The sequence below is a fragment of the Hoplias malabaricus genome, chromosome 1, assembly GCF_029633855.1.
Source record: "Hoplias malabaricus isolate fHopMal1 chromosome 1, fHopMal1.hap1, whole genome shotgun sequence".
Taxonomy (NCBI): Eukaryota; Metazoa; Chordata; class Actinopteri; order Characiformes; family Erythrinidae; genus Hoplias; species Hoplias malabaricus.
The window spans coordinates 55,357,644-55,375,076 of NC_089800.1; the positions used below are offsets into that span (position 1 = coordinate 55,357,644).

General features: G+C 42.8%; 1 protein-coding gene across 3 annotated transcripts in view; it reads left to right on the forward strand.

Annotated features, from left to right (window-relative positions):
- The window catches only part of luzp1 (leucine zipper protein 1), a 47,950-nt gene that overhangs the window by 13,015 nt on the left and 17,502 nt on the right, over positions 1-17,433 (forward strand). The window contains exons 2-3 of one of the 3 annotated variants that reach the window (XM_066666786.1): positions 15,301-15,361; positions 15,482-15,580. The exons of 1 other annotated variant lie outside the window; for it this stretch is intronic. The gene's annotated coding sequence lies outside the window, so the exon portion shown is untranslated. The remainder of the gene's footprint in view (positions 1-15,300; positions 15,362-15,481; positions 15,581-17,433) is intronic. One more of the 3 variants, XM_066666778.1, reaches the window with a different exon arrangement.

The following is a 17,433-nucleotide window of genomic DNA, read 5'->3' on the forward strand; positions in this document are numbered from 1 at the left end:
AAAAGAAGATATTGCTTACATAGGCCTGTTTTCCACAACAGAGCACAACAATGTAAATATCAGGAAAACCATACAATAAACCTTCTTTCTTACATACATTCACTATTTAAAGAAATATATTTTAATCCTCATTTTAAAAGCTTAAAATGACAGAAACTATAAAAATCCAGAGGAGCTTCTTTTTCCTGCGAGTGTCAATAGTCCTCAGTCTTTTCACTTTTCACAAATCCTTTTTATAAACATGCAGTTCCTGCAGGAATATTTCACATTGTTCGAATACCATGGATTTTGGTATAAATTCATAATGATTAACATGACGAACTTATGAGTTTTGGTTTGTATTTCACAATATTACTCTATATTTGTCCTCATTTGCTGCACTAACAGCTTCTGTTCCTTTCCGAAGTCTCTGCAGTGAATTCTGGAACATTGCAGTGAGGAATTGATTGTCTTCTGCCGTGTGAGTATCGGTGAGGTCAGGTACTGGGGATACTCCACATCTTCCCAGGTTCATTTGTTGAGGCTTCATCACTCCAGAGAACACAGTTGCAGCATTCCACTGCTCTACAGCTCATTGCTGAGTGATTAATACTGTTCTAGCTGACACATGGCATTGATTGTGGTGAGTTTAGGCTTGTGCAGATGATCCAGATCATCCCGTCTTATTCAGGTTAGCCGTTATGAACCTTGTATTTTAGTAAAGCATTCCCCCCGTCCTAACGTACCTGCTCATGAAGGTGAAGGTCTAGGCTGAGGGATCCTGTCAGGGTTTAAGAACGGCGATTCGGGGAAGTATGCTGTGTAGAATAAAAGCTCCCCGAGGACTCAGACGGCGAAGCACTGATCTAGATAACAGATGTAGAACATCCGCAAAGAACTGCATTGCTGGAGTGGCATTGTTCAAGATCTGACCCTGTATTCTGAGAGAGACGATTGCTAGAAGGTGTACTGCATGGTTATTGAAAATGTTAAAGGGGAATATTCCACTCTTATACACTCTCACATAAACAAGGGTTCAGCGCTGTGATTGGACAGACTCAGATGAGGGGGCGGGGCATTTCTAAAATCAGAACGGCTCGTTTTATCCCGTGTTTTCTGACTTAGACATCTCACAGACTGGGGGTTTCTTGTTTCACAATGTGTGGGTTGGTGGGCTCCAGATCCACACATTAATGTAAACATACATCAAACAAGGGTAATTTACATAGTTTTAGACAATCTTGATAATTGCATACGTTTCAGCATTTCTGTTGTTTAAAAGATGAAGTTCCGCAATACGGAGCTCTGAGGGACACCCACACAGTGTGTATCTGAATAATGAAAGAAAAAAAAATGAGGTTCTGTATGTTTACTTGTGTACATTTTATTGTGATATCCAACTTTTAACACTGAACATTTCATTTTAAATTCATAAAGATTTCTTACCCTGGTAAAGGTAATGATTACAGCATAACATTTTTGGTCATTTCTGCCAGTCCCTAATACATTTTGAAAATATAGATTTCTTTAAAAATCTTGAGAATCCTAACATTCTGATATTTCCTTGCGTAAGTGAGTTTTTGAAAGATGAAATGCCCCAGAGCGTAGCCCTGAGGGACCCCACACACTGAATCAGAGTTAGCATGTTGGTGTTTGACTGGATGCTGAAAGTTCTGCCTGTTCTTGGCGCTGCAACGTGTGAAAAAAAAAAGCCTGTGAAAGATTGTAGGAATGTGTGAGTGTTTCTCTTCATTCTTCTCTGGTCAAATAGCGCTCACATAACAGACGACCGGCAGGAAACTCTGGCGCGTTCTGGGACATTATCAGCAGAAACATTATCGTTCAGTCTGAAAGCACTCGCTGGAAATGTGTTAATTTGACTTGGTTTTTCCAAAAATGGCTCGTTGTTGTATGCCACAGTTTGGGCTTTTTCCCAATTTTTATTTTTTTATTTTTGGGATTAGGCATAATAAAAGTCTCAAACTCTCCAGCACCATGCACCAAAAACACAATGTGAATAAACAGCAGATGTAGGAATGAGGAAGACACTCAGAAACGTCTCAGAATGCTTTCAGTGTAGACATTGGTTTTATTTATTTATTTTTTTTTTAGAATAAAATATCTTATATTTGCTTGTACGCTGGCTTCATACTGTGAAAGAATTTCAGTTGCATTCAACATCATATTTGCGCGGGTTGAAAGTAACACAAATCTTTATTTATTTTATTTATTTATTATTAGTGCCTTTCTAAATACCAAAGTACACTTTACAATCAACACTTCTCAGAAATACATTCCATTCAACACTCAATCCACACACACACACTGGCGAGAAGCGGCAGTCAAAGACACACAGCGCCCTCTTGAAGACGAACGACCGTCCACCTGGAGGAATACTCACAGACAGTCACCCGGAGGAAACCCATGCAGACACAGGGAGAACACACCACACTCCACAGTCATCCGGAGGAAAACCATGCAGACACGGGGAGAACACACCACACTCTTCACAGTCACCTGGAGGAAACTCACGCAGACACGAGGAAACCCATGCAGTGACAGGGAGAACACACCACACTCCTCACAAACTGTCACCCGGAGGAAACCCATGCAGTGACAGGGAGAACACACCACACTCCTCACAGACTGTCACCCGGAGGAAACCCATGCAGTGACAGGGAGAATACACCACACTCCTCACAGACAGTCACCCGGAGGAAACCCACGCAGACACAGGGAGAACACACCACACTCGCGCAGACACGGGGAGCACACACCACACTCCTCACAGACTGTCACCCGGAGGAAACCCACGCAGTGACAGGGAGAACACACCACACTCCTCACGGACTGTCACCCGGAGGAAACCCATGCAGTGACAGGGAGAACACACCACACTCCTCACAGACAGTCACCCGGAGGAAACCCACGCAGACACAGGGAGAACACACCACACTCCTCTCAGTCATCCGGAGGAAACCCATGCAGACACGGGGAGAACACACCACACTCCTCACAGACAGTCACCCGGAGGAAACCCACGCAGATACAGGGAGAACACACCACACTCAGAGACACTACCTGCTGCTCCACCATGCCACTCATAATGAAAATGTGAAAGGAAAAAATAAAACATATTCATAGGGTCTTTCTTTAGGCTCATGTGCAGCTGTTCCAGGGCTACATTCATTAATTCATAGTGTAAATAGTGTAACAATTAAAGTAATAAACGAGTATTAATAGTGAATATAGAATAAAATGTGGTGTTATTACATTGTGTTATCTCTGTTTGGATTGACTTCTTTTAGCCTGTTGCTGCTGCTTTGGCCGAGTTTGGAGCAAGTTGCTGGACGTTGGGTGAAGTTTAGCTTAATGTAGCAGCAACTCTGTACTGCAAACTGCTGTGATCCAGGTTTGTTGTTGTTCCTATTGTGTGTTACGCAGTCTTGTTCAGCGCTCGTCTTGTGTTTGCTGCATGTGGACCTTCCTCCTGTGTGGTCTGGTGAAGGCTGGATTGAAACAGACAGCTCCGTGTAAATTGAGTTGAATTTCCTGTCACTGCTGTGAACTGAGAGCACTGGATCAGTTAGAGTCCAGCAGGTTTGAGTTTGTTCCTACAGACTTCATGTTGCATCTTCTTTATTGTACACACACACACACACACACACACACACATGCACATACTCACAGTGGAATGGTTCTAGGATGCTGGAGCTTAAGCCTTTCCTGTGTGTTCTCTGGAATGGCTTTAATGAGGCAGCTGTGTCTGGTAATTCATACTGATTACAGTCAGTCTGATTTTTCAGTCTAGGCCACAGTAAGGCATTTACCTGTCATCATTCTGAAGTGTTCTCTAAATGTTGATCCATTACGAATCAAGTCTAATGCCATGTTTGCATTTCGAACCTTCAAACTGTACAACTCTTTTGTGGCAAATACATAAGGGGCATTCAGTAAGTAAGTAGGTATAGATATATTCAACGGATCCCAGTCCAAGCCCCACAGCAGTGTTCTCTCCCTGTGTAAACAGCCCTGTTCAGAACACCCGCTTTCAGCACCTGTTCCTTTAAATGATAATGAGCCGCTCGCTGTTCACCCTTACCCCGAGCGCACAGCAGTGAGGAGCGAGGAGCAGAAGCTCTGGATTTTAGTTGTTTTCATTTGGTTCGCTTTCTTGTGTCTGTTTTGCTGTGTTTAACCTCGTCTTTGTGCTCTCACTTAAATGCGGGTCCAGCGCTGTGATTGGACAGACTCAGACGAGGGGGCGGGGCCATTCTAAAGTCTCTGCACTTGTTGTTGATGTCAGAAGCGGAGCAGAATCAGAACGCCTCGTTTTGTCCCCTGTTTTTGACTCAGGCAGCACACTGAAAACTGACGGGTCTTGTTTCACAGTGTGTGGGTTGGTGGACTCCAGATTCACAGAGTAATAGGGTAATGTCCCCTTTTTCTATTTCTCTATTACTTAAATGAATGGGATTTTCAAAAAAAATGTAAATAGCTGCTACTGCACACTACATTTATTCTTTTGTTGTTTATTTTTTGAAAAACCCCTTCCTTTGAGTCATAGAGAAATCCAGCTTAGACCCAGGATGCTTAACGTGGGTTTGAAGCTGAGTATAAAATGACACGGACTTAGTGGACAGTAACGTGGATTTAGAACACTTTTAGGATCAAACTGTGTCTAACGCCATCTCCATAACAGCACTGTACACTCCGCACTTCAGCGATGAATAAGCAGAATGATGGTTTTCATCATCGTAAACACAGCAGAAGGCTCTTAATCCCAAGGATGAAGACTATCTCTGGAAGATTTGGGTTGGAACAAACCTCTGAAAGAGGGCGGCTCTCCAGGACGATGGGTTTTAGCCGCTGGGATTTAGTTGCTGTGAGTAAGAATTGGGGGTGGACTAGAGCTGTAGTCGGTACATTTTTGCCACCGTCAGCAGGTCGCGTGGGGTTCCCTTCTGGACAGTTCAGCTTTCCTGACTCATGGAGCCCACTCTGCTCTAAACCAGGGCTCTCCCTCTGAGGGGTTTGTTGTTTGAAGCTCAGGAAACTGACGAAATGAAGAGTTAACATCCTACAGGACGTTTCAGTCACCTAAGAGTCATTCCTGTTCTGTTCTTCAACTGGTGGCTTGGATGTTTGAATAATTAACTGTTTGAGTGACTGGTTGGTATGCTACAGACACACTGGGGTTTTTCTCCATGAAATGTTATGATTTAAGTTCTATTAATTCCAATGAAGGGCAGCGGGTGGGTTCGATTCCCGCTCCGGGTGACTGTCTGTGAGGAGTTGGTGTGTTCTCCCCGTGTCCGCGTGGGTTTCCTCTGGGTGCTCCAGTTTCCTCCCACAGTCCAAAAACACACGTTGGTTGGTGGATTGGTGACTTCAAAGTATCCGTGTGTGTGAGTGAATGTGTGTGTGTGTCTATGTTGCCCTGTGAAGGACTGGCGCCCCCTCCAGGGTGTATTCCCCGCCTTGCGCCCAATGATTCCAGGTAGGCTCTGGACCCACCGCGACCCTGAACTGGATAAGCGCTTACAGAAAATGAATGAATGATAATTCCAATGAGATTTGCAGCAACAGACGAATTTCGTTTAAACAACCTCTGGGCGAATACACTTCACCTGTGTAGTTCCACGTTGAATTCTACTTCGGTGAAGTTTGACACGTGAATTCGCGTCTCTGAGCGATACCCGGTGTCCTCTGACTGTCTCTGTTCTGTCTGAGCCACACAGAGGCAGCGATTTCAGAACTGGAGAAATTATACAACAATTCACTGTGGATTTCAAATTAAACAAGAGAAAGCAGAGCTAACAGAACTCTTCTCTGAGAGCTCCTCATTCTCACACTGCTGCTCCCACCCCAGCTCTACAGTGAATCTGCTGAACCAAAATGGAGGACCGTTTACAGCGCTGATTTACGGCCAGAAGGGAAATGCTAACACCCAGTGTGACCGGGGCGTTAGGTGGTTTAGTTTTTGATTTGTTGTTGTATTGGTTAAGAGGCTCTTCACTTAACAAAACGCAAAGCTCTATTCTTATGTATTTACTTAAAGATAACTATTTTTGTGGGGAAGGCATGGCGCAGCAGGTAGTGTCTCTGTCACAGCTCCAGGGTCCTGGAGTTTGTGGGTTCGAGTCCCGATTCGGGTGACTGTCTGTGAGGAGTGTGGTGTGTTCTCTCTGCCTTGTGCCCAAAGATTCTGGGTAGACTTCGGACCCCGCGCGCAGCCCTGAATTGGATAACGGTTACAGACAGTGAATGTATGAATGATGTTCATCTCGATTTTGTTGAGGTTTAACTTATTTTTGTAACATCTAAAACAGTGCTGTTTACATTGCGTTAGAACTTCATGATGAACATTATACATTTATATTTATAGCAATATAAGTGCTGCAAAAGGAACATAAGTAAATTTTTCCTACATTAACTTGCATTGAAAGTGAGGAATGTTATTTAAATCTTCTGTAAAATTAGTGACTTGGAGATACGTTTAATCTTGACGGTAACAATATGTGTGAATACACAGTGAAAAATGTTGGGAAATCTTGTGTATCTGTTAGTTTTGGGGTGTGTGTGTAGCCACATTAAGGGTTAAACATGACTAACCCAGACCAGGAGGAACCTGGATGTAAAGGATGTAAATTCCTCTGTCACTTTACTTTTGTGTCCTGGGGCCCTCAGATGTCCTTGGATTTATGATTGTTATCAGTTATCATCTCATTCTCTCTCTCTCTCTCTCTCCGTCTCCTCCTCTTTCTCTTTTTTCTCTCCTTCCCTCTCCCTCTCTCTCCCTCTGTTCTGAGGTATTTTTGGAAGCTAATGAAAAGAGGAATCTGAACTGTTTGCCCTTAAAAGGGATGTCTGGGTCAGCTGGGTGGAAACTTGCCTGTATTTAATGTCTATAACACTTCTCTCTCTCCTCTCTCTCTCTTTCTCCCTTTCTTTTTTCCCTCCTTCTTTCTCTCTCTCCTCCCCCTCTCCCTCTCCGTGTACCGAGTGTGTTTTTTTAAGTGGGGCTCAGAACACAGGAATGTTATGGGCTGTGAGGCTGTGAGGGCTGGGCTCTATGTTCAGGGGCATATTTGGCATTTTTGCAGGAGCTGTTCCAGTTTACTTCGAGTGTGAGGCTGGACAATAAGGAAGAAAGGTTTTATCTTACGTTTTAAAAACATTTTCAGCATTAACAACATGCACAGCACAGTATTTAGCCTCGGACACGTGAGCGTTACGTAAAGAATAATATTAAGACAATTACAGAATTTAAAAGCTTAAGAGTATCCGCTGTTCACTCACAAATCCATTATAACAGAGATGGAGCAGCTGCACATGAAGCTAATTTTACACCTGACACCGTGACATCCGGCGCACTATACACTTCTGTATTAATCTGTGTCTTTCACAGCAGCCTTGTGCATCACACAGCACCACGTGGTTACGCTCAAAAATAAGCTTCGGCTCCACTTTTGATGAGTGCTCTGCTCAAAAGCTCTGTCAGATTCTGTATAGAAACAATACAGAGTTCAGTAGACTGACTGAATGTACAATCTACACCAATAAACAGCTTTATTTCAAACTATAGCTATAGCTATAGCTAACTATAGAGTTTCAAGAGTTCAGACCCCGACCTTGAGCAAGTAACGAGACAAACAGCCTGATGTGGCAAGACAGGTTTTTATTGTTGTATCTGTTTCAAACTCTTTTTTTGGTGAATATTCGTGAGCGAAAATCTGTTCATTTCAGTTAGATTCGTGATAATAGGCCAATTTCACATAGACTTCCGGGTTAATAAAATTCGCAGACGAATTTCACTTTGAGTTCAACTGTGATGAACTTTGACCCGTGAATTCATGCCCTGCGACCTGTGACGTATCTGCCTCAGCCGACATGGAGGAAGCACTGATTGTTGCACTCTGAAAACAGAAGCCGGTCCTCCGCAGTGAATCCTCATGGAACTGCGTGTCCCGTTTTTGGATCCTCTGTGCAATTTTCAAAACAGAACAACTGAACAGAGCCTGAAACACTCTTTAAGCCGCTGCTCATCTTACCAAGGCTCAATGATGTGGCGGTGAAACCCCCCAAACTCCTTTCTCAGGCCGACAGTAGACGAATGCACATCCGTTTTGTTTTTGTAGCTCCTCCTCCTCCGACGTAAAAGCAGAGCTAACAATGATCTTTACTTGAACGCGCTCTGCTCTGCTAGTGCTGTTCCTCTGTGACACCACCGAATCAAAATGGAGGACTGTTTACATTTCAATATATTTCAACAAGATTTGTAAATAAATATGAATAGTAAATACTCGCTTTTCAAGGAAAATTTGCAAATAAAACAGTGATTTTGGGCGAGAAAAAAATAAAATGCCTAATAATTTGTAGATGCAGTTGACTTTACTGCTTTTCTATAACCAGCGATCTGATTGGCACTTATTGCTGGAGGGCGGGACTTTAATCGTAAGCAGAATCCATATTCATCTTTATGAGAATTTCAACTCGTAATCGTTCACTTCTCAATAAAGTCAATAAACTCACACAACACTGTCGGCCCGAAAGTGTCCCAAAAGAGCTTTTATCTCGTCTCTTGGGCTGTTTTTACTGGCCCCAGGGCAGCGGCATCTGGAGCCCTGCGCTGTGTGTGTCAGGCGCTCATCATAATGCACAGATCTGATTGGCTGAGGAGTCTCACATGTAATATGCAGAAACACATGTGATTGGTCTGTGAGTTTCCTGGAGCACTAAACCTGAACCGTAACGACTAGAAGAGTCACACCACTTCAAACACACACTCTGTTCAGAATTAGACAGCTCTTAGTAGTTTATCAGCTACAGGTCAGTGTCTGACTCCGGACTGGGACCTCGCTCCGCCTGTTTCTGACCCCTGGTGTAGAGAGTTATAAAGACCCCCAGTATTGAGCGGTGGAGCAGTCAAGTCCTCACAGCAGTGGTCCAGTATGTACTATTAATTCTTTCCTACCCTCCTCCAGAAGTGACATAGTGCAGCTTCTGCCATGCTGAGCCCACAGTAGCATTCCAGAGGCTCTCTCCTCCCTGTTACAGCTCAATGGAGCATCACAATGATTCTAAAGCTGTAATATTAAGGTGAAAATATTACCCAGTGTTGCTTTAATATGGAACAGACACTTGGAACACGTTTATCGCTGCCTTGAATGAGTAATGATAATAACAGTACTACTACTACTACTAATAATAATAATAATTTTTATTTGTACAGAATCTTTAACACAAAATACAGCTCTAAGCTGATGCCTTGGAGCACACACTGTACTTAGATAATACAGGTTTATTATATGTATTTATTTATTGTCAGCTTTGTTCAGCTGAATGTGTACTGTTTTTTTATTTATTTTTTTATTCTCTCTGTAGGTACTGTATGAGTTTAATAGACACACACACACACGCACTATCATGACTAATCATTGGCCTTGAAGTGTATCTGGTGTTTATCAACTCAAAAATAACTATTTTCTCCACCAGTGTCCTGCAGCCCACGTACTTTATACATTCTCTCTCTCTCTCTCTCTTCTTTTACAGCTACTGCTGGAATTACCCACGCCCAGACCCTGGTGGCAGTATTTAGTAAATTATATTTGCTTTAGTGACTGTGCTGCAGAGTTTCCTCTGCCCTCGGGGTTAGTCTGAGCAATGAATATTTAACAGTTTTATCTGAGAAATCTAGGTAGCGGCTTTTATCTGAACTCTAATGATTATTCTTTGTTACTGAACAGACGTTCTACACGGAGTGGACCAGATGTGTCTGATATTCCTCACTAAACCTGGGTCTACAAGGTCTCATGTCATTTACCTTTGAAATCAGTTCATTTGGACCGGCTTCGATGATCCAGAACTAGGCCTTGTGTCGCTTTCCCACTGCAGGGTCCCTACTCCACTCTGTTCTCCTCCTCCACCAGGTGAATCAGGTCCTGGTTCTGGAAGCAGGTTCTTGTTTAGTGGCTGTTCTCTCGTAGTTCAGAGTGAGCCGAGTAGGGACTAAACCGTGGCGTCTAAACCTTGCAGAGCGTTGATTGTCCAGAGAGAGTTGTCAATAATAATAATAATAATAAATAATTAAAATAAATTAATTACCCACCACTGACAGTGAGTTTGAGTTTATCTTGGGGTGTGTGTGTGTGTTACAGATTTCTTGCAGAGCATAAGACACTAAGTGTGTGAACGAGAGAATAGTACAGGGACTGTGTGTGTGTGTGTGTGTGTGTGTGTGTGTGTGTGAGAAGGTAGCTCCTGCACCTGAATCAACATCGCTAAACTGGCCTTTATAAACCCACTTCCTCACTACAGCCTGAGGGCACACACACACACACTAGCAGTGGCCACTGAACAAAAGGGGGGTTTCCCTGCTCAGTTTTCCCATTATTTCACTCTCAGACGCTCGGTCAGTCCTGTCTTTCGGGGGTGGGATTCTCAAATGAAAAATAAGAGCTGAACACAACTCAGACTCATGTTGGATGACAACAGGGGTTTATTACAAATAATATACAGCTTACTGAAGCACAAACACACACACACAATAGTCACTTTACTGATTAATCCTACAGTATATTATCATTTCCTCAGTGACTGGTGTTGTCCACTGTGTTTACTGTGTGCTTTAGCCACTCGCTCGGTTCTGTTCTGTTCTCTGCTTCTCTCTGTTCTCTCGATTCTAATGTCTGAATATCCTTAATATCTAATATTTACTACAAGTTCACTCATTAACGGTGTGTAAATGCATTAATATGCTATTATGTCATCATTATATCAGTCGCATTATATAAACTGGCATTGAAACGTTTATCACAGTCTTTTCTGGGACAGTGTATTGTATTTAAAATTCACTCAGTACGTTTACATAATATTGGCACTTAGCAACCACCTGGAACACCACTGAGTGTAATATAATCTACACTGCACTCTACACATTCACTCTAATTTAAATCTTTTTTCTGTAAAACCAGGTGTGTTTGAGCAGGTAAAAAAGTAAAAGTGCAGGTGCATCTTAAAGGGGTGGAGTAGTGTGTGTGTGTGTGTGTGTGTGTGTGTGTGTGTGTGTGTGTGTGTGTGTGTGTGTCTCCTTGTGCCAACCAGACCGGTTTAAAAAGAAGAACTTCACTCTCCTCTCCATATAAGGGCTAAATACTGATCACACGCCCCTTTCTCTCACTCACACACTTTCTCTCCCTCTTCCCTTCTTCTTCCTGCTTTCCTGCCTAGTTTTCTCTCCTCCTCCTTCTCAGTTTCTTTCTCTCTCTCTCAAATTCTCCCCCCCCCCGCATTCCTGTCTATTTATCTCTTATCCCTTTTTTCTTTTTCTTTCTTACTCTCCTGTCTCTTTCTTCTTCCTTCCCTCTTTCCCTTTACCCTCCTTCCCTCTCTGTGTCTTTACCCTTTATTCCGACACTGATCAGGATCAGTTCCTCAGCTTTAATCACGTCTCTGGGATTTTACCAGAAAACTGATGACGCTCGTCTCCACATTCCTGCTGTCTGCTCAAATCAAGTCACTCTCAGACCCATGTTTGTCTGAGCCTTTGTGTGTGTGTGTGTGTGTCTACTCATCAAAAGTTTAGAGCCAATGGGCCTTTTAAAATGTATTATACTTAATAAGCACCACATACGGTTATTATCTGATTTTCTCTTTGGTTTTATTTGTTTATTTATTTTTTCATCTAAATAGGTCATAATTTGAAATATTAGTCTAACTTCTCATCTCTAACCTACTCCTGAGGTTTCCGCCTTCACACCTGCCTCTCTCCTGGGCTTTTTGCACGTCTGTTCTTTGTTTCTGTTTAAAGTTTCTGTTTGTGTTCATGCTGTGATTTGTGTTTTGATGTTTTATGTGCCTTTTGATGTTGAGAATTCCTATGAATATAAAGAGTTATATCATTATTATTATTATTATTGTTAATCAACAACAGCTGTTTGTTTGTTCTGAACAGGAACGATGCGCTTGTAAACACAAAAAGCAAAAATTCAGAAAGCCTTTTTTTTTTCATACAGAATGAATGATTCTAGGCATGCTCCGATCTGATATGAGGATCGGATATCGGTCCCGATATTAACTAAATAAGCTGGATCGGGTATCGGGTAAATGGGCCGATCCATGGGACCATTCACTTTCAATTGAAGTTATTTAAGCTGCTTCTTTTCAGCTGCTACATTTTATTTTGAATTGCACTGAATGTTTACTTGTTTAGAGTCTGATCACTGACTGTATTTGACCAAGTTATTTGTTTATTCTCAGGTTCAGCTGCTAGATTTTTATTGGATTTCTGTTTACACTAAATATTTAAAAATAAGACTGATTACTCTTTGTGAGTTTGACAAAGTGAAGGTACTAATTTTAGTTTTTGACTGATACATTTTAATTAATTTAATATATTTAAAGAAGTTTGAATTTAAGCCCTGTGCCAAGGTCCTGCACAACTGTTCATTTTAGTGACAAATGAATAGCATTTCTGTTCATTTATATCTGTGTCCATGCCTCTCCCAAAAAGTGAGGTTTATGGTTTATTAATTAAACAATGGTATCGGATCGGTATGGGGTATTGACTGAAGTTTATATATCGGTGAAGTTTGGATTGGTGCATCCTTAAATGATTCCCCAGCAGCTCCCTAACAATCACCTGGGTTAACATAGCAACCACCTATTTACCCCATAGTAATCATGTGGGGTTACCATAGCAACCACCTAGAAATCACCTGGAATACCATCGTAACCACTTAGTAACACCCAGTAATCAACTGGGGTACCATAGAGACCACCTAGAAATCACCTGGAATACCTTAGAAACCACCTAATAACATCCTACTTATCAACTGGGATACCATAGCAACCACCTAGCAACAACCTCTGTATCACCCTGGGGTACTATAGCAACCACCTAGAAATCTCCTGGAATACCATAGCAACCACCAGTAACACTTTAGCAATCACCTGGTGTACCATAGACATCCACTGCTCACAATCTGAAAAAAAAAAACACTTCTCAGAGTCCTGAATGGATGCTGAAACCTGGTTGAAAGGTGTAAACGGGTGTAAACAGATCAAAGATTTGAGTGCTGACGAGTGCTGACGTGACAAAAAGAAGAAAGAACTGGGTGGAGTTTGGCTTTATTCGCAAAAACATGTCAGACATCACTTTAGATTTAAATATTTTATTTAATCCATATTTATTAATGCAATATTTGTGTGTGTGTGTGTGAGAGAGAGAGAGAGAGAGAGAGAGAGAGCGAGATTGAAAGGCTGATTGTTTCTGTACAATAACACTGGAGCAAGTTTTTCCGGAGTGATCGAGCGTGTCGGTATTATTCAGCATTCCTGCAGATCCTGTCTCTCCGAAATGTGAGAGTGAGGCTGGAATTCAGCAACAAACACCACACCTCCTCAGGACACACACACACACTTCTCTGAGTCATAACGGTGCCGTTAGCTTTTAATTGTTTTTACAAAAAACAAAAACATGATCAGACATGGCATGTCTGTGGGTTTAATCTCTATGGGATGGTTTCCCAGACAGGGATTGGGTCTAGTCCAGGATTATATCCTTAATGTCTGGGAAACCACCCCATGACTTTAATCTGGCCCTTCATGGGTTTAATCTGGCTGTCCCTGGGTTTAATCTGTCCCTCCATGTGTTTAATCTAGCCGTCACTGGGTTTAATATGGATGTCCCAAGGTTTAATCTGGCCTTCCCTGGGTTTAATCTGGCCTTCCCTGGGTTTAATCTGACCCTGCATGGGGTTAATCTGGCCCTTCATGGGTTTAATCTGGCCCTACATGGGGTTAATCTGGCCCTACATGGGGTTAATCTGGCCCTTCATGGGTTTAATCTGGCCCTTCATGGGTTTAATCTGGATGTCCCTGGATTTAATCTGGCCCTTCATGGGTTTAATCTGGACGTCCCAGGGTTTAATTTGGCCCTTTCTTGGGTATAGTCTGGCCCTTGCTGGCTTTAATCTGGTCCTTCATGGGTTTAATCTGGTCCTTCATGGGTTTAATCTGGCCCTCCATGGGTTTAATCTGGCCCTTCATGGGTTTAATCTGGCCCTTCATGAGTTTAATTTGGATGTCCCTGGGTTTAATCTGGCCCTCCCTGGGTTTAATCTGTCCCTTCATGGGTTTCAATCTGGCCCTTCATGGGTTTCAATCTGGCCCTTCATGGGTTTCAATCTGGCCCTTCATGGGTTTAATCTGGCCCTTCATGGGGTTAATCTGGCCCTTCATGGGTTTAATCTGGATGTCCCTGGATTTAATCTGGCCCTTCATGGGTTTAATCTGGACGTCCCAGGGTTTAATTTGGCCTTTTCTTGGGTATAGTCTGGCCTTTGCTGGCTTTAATCTGGTCCTTCATGGGTTTAATCTGGCCCTTCATGGGTTTAATCTGGCCCTCCATGAGTTTAATCTGGCCCTCCATGAGTTTAATCTGGCCCTCCATGGGTTTAATCTGGCCCTCCCTGGGTTTAATCTGGCCTTTCATGGGTTTAATCTGGCCCTTCATGGGTTTAATCTGGCCCTTCATGGGTTTAATCTGGCCCTCCCTGGTTTCAATCTGGCCCTCCCTGGTTTCAATCTGGCCCTTCATGGGTTTCAATCTGGCCCTTCATGGGTTCCAATCTGGCCCTTCATGGGTTTCAATCTGGCCCTTCATGGGTTTCAATCTGGCCCTTCATGGGTTTAATCTGGCCCTCCCTGGGTTTAATCTGGCCCTCCCTGGGTTTAATCTGGACGTCCCCGGGTTTAATCTGGCCCTTCATGGGTTTAATCTGGCCCTTCATGGGTTTAATCTGGCCCTCCCTGGGTTTAATCTGGCCCTCCCTGGGTTTAATCTGGCCCTTCATGGGTTTAATCTGGCCCTACATGGGTTTAATCTGGCCCTCCCTGGGTTTAATCTAGACGTCCCTGGGTTTAATCTGGCCCTTCATGGGTTTAATCTGGACGTCCCTGGGTATGTGACTTTAATGTGGTGTTGTTGGATTTAAACTGTCCATCTGTAAATTTAATCTGACTCCCTCTGACATTAATCTGGAATCTGTGGGTTTACATTCCACAGAGAAATTAAAACTAATTAAATATTAAATTACAGTTCCATTTTTTGCTGAAAGGGTTTGAAAATGAGAATCTGGAATTTAGACCGAGGGAAACCACAGAAATCACCTCTGACACAGTGATGGAATGAGGGATTCTAAAACTGTGTGTGTGTGTGTGCGCAGTACCACTTTTCTGGATGTTTATTCTGTGGAGATCTGGCAAGATGTGAGAAATTAAATATTTCTCTCTCTGTCTCTGTCTCTCTCTGTTCAGGATGGAGGTATTACCACTGACAGAGTGATGAATTGGGGACACGAGAATGCACCCTTTCACAGTAAGTTCAGTGTTTCAGCTTCATCCCATTACTAACAGACTGTATGTGACATCCTGTGTACACAGGATTGTACTTCCTCACTCTCTCTCTCTTACAAACACACACCTGTGTTTCTTTAAGGGTTCTTTACTAAATGCACAGTTTTTGTGCAGAACCCAGCAGAATGATGGAGAGAGGAGTGGGGACTCAGCACAGGACTCGACAGAAATGAGAATTTAGGTTTGTGTTTCTCAGAAAAAACAAACAACACAACAAAAAGTCCAGCAACTCACAAATCTGTTTACTTTCTCTCTGCCTCTCTCTCTGTGTCTCTCTCGCTTTATCTCTCTCTCTCTCTCTGTCTGTCTCTCTTTCTCTGTCTCTGTCTGTCTCTCTCTGTCTCTAACTGTCTGTCTCTGTCTCTAACTCTCTGTCTCTCTCTCTCTCTCTGTCTCTTTGTTTCTGTCTCTCCTCTATTTCTGTCTCTCTCTCATTCTGTTTCTCTTTCTCTCTGAGTTGTAGTAGACTGATTGGCAATGTTCAGGACATTTTTACAGTACTATTTATAAGAACACTGAAGTATTTGTGTGTGCGCGTGTGTGTGTCTGTGGTAAGGCAGTAATGATATGGTGCATGATTGGTGAAAGGGAGCTGGAAAGATAGAGAGGGAGAGAAAGAAATTCTGTTCAGGATTTTTTAAGAGAAGTCAAACTCCCCGGAACAGAGCTGCTGCACCATTTAAAGTGCAACTGGTGAATACAGCGCCACCTTCAGCTTTGTGTGAAGTTCAGTGATCTGTAGTTGACTTGTGTGGTTTCTGAGACTCTACAGCGTTCAATTAAAAATAAATTACACTCACGCTGACACTGCAGTGTGTATTACATCAAAAGAAAGAACGGTTGCAAAGTAACATTAACAAATTTAAAAAAGAAAGAGGGATAAGATCATTATTAACTTATGTTCCTCATGGTTCTGGAATATTTGATTTGAAATAAAACAAAAATACTTTTGTCATAATTTGTGTTTGGTACCTGAATACTAGAACTGTATTCTCAGGTGTGTGTGTGTGTGAGAGACAGAGAGTTATAGTACACAGCCAGAAGAGCATGTTTGTGAAAAGGAGTGTGAGAAAGGGTGTGTGAGAGTGAACAGTGGGCTGTGTCTCTCTTTGAGAGTAATCAGTCATGTGTGTGTGTGTGTGTGACTGTGACTCCATTCCTCACTAATGAATATCCAGAAACACATTCATTACCTCTAGTGTGTGTGTATTAGTGATGATCCAGTTCTTCTGAAGTACATGATTCAGTGAATCAGAAACACAGCACCAGGATTCATTTTTCATAAAGGAATCACTACTGGGTTTGTTCAGACATGGGGTGTGTGTGTGTTTCAAACAATGAGTTCTCAAGTTATAAATGTGCAGAAATGTTTAGAAAATTCAATTCAGTGATCTTCAAACTTTTAAAAGAATTGATTTTTCAGAATCAGACGGCACTAGTGTTGTACATCTGTTTATTCTCATTCATTCATTCATTATCTGCAACCGCTTATACAGTTTAGGGTCACGGTGGGTCCAGAGCCTACCTGGAATCATTGGGCGCAAGGCAGGAATACACCCTGGAGGGGGCGCCAGTCCTTCACAGGGCAACACAGACACACAGACACATTCACTCACTCATTCACACCTACATGGAATTGTATTGTAAAGAAAACAATTAACTGTTTTTTAATTTGGAGATTTTAAAAGATCATCGTGTGGCATCACAGTGGAGCAGCAGGTGGTGTCTCTGTCACAGCTCCAGGGTCCTGGAGGTTGTGGGTTCGAGTCCCGCTCCGAGTGTGGTTTGTTCTCCCTGTGTCTGCATGGGTTTCCTCCGGGTGACTGTGAGGAGTGTGGTGTGTTCTCTCTGTGTCTGTGTGGGTTTCCTCCGGGTGACTGTCTGTGAGGAGTGTGGTGTGTTCTCTCTGTGTCTGTTTGGGTTTCCTCCGGGTGACTGTCTGTGAGGGGTGTGGTGTGTTCTCTCTGTGTCTGCATGGGTTTCCTCTGGGTGACTGTCTGTGAGGAGTGTGGTGTGTTCTCCCCGAGTCTGCGT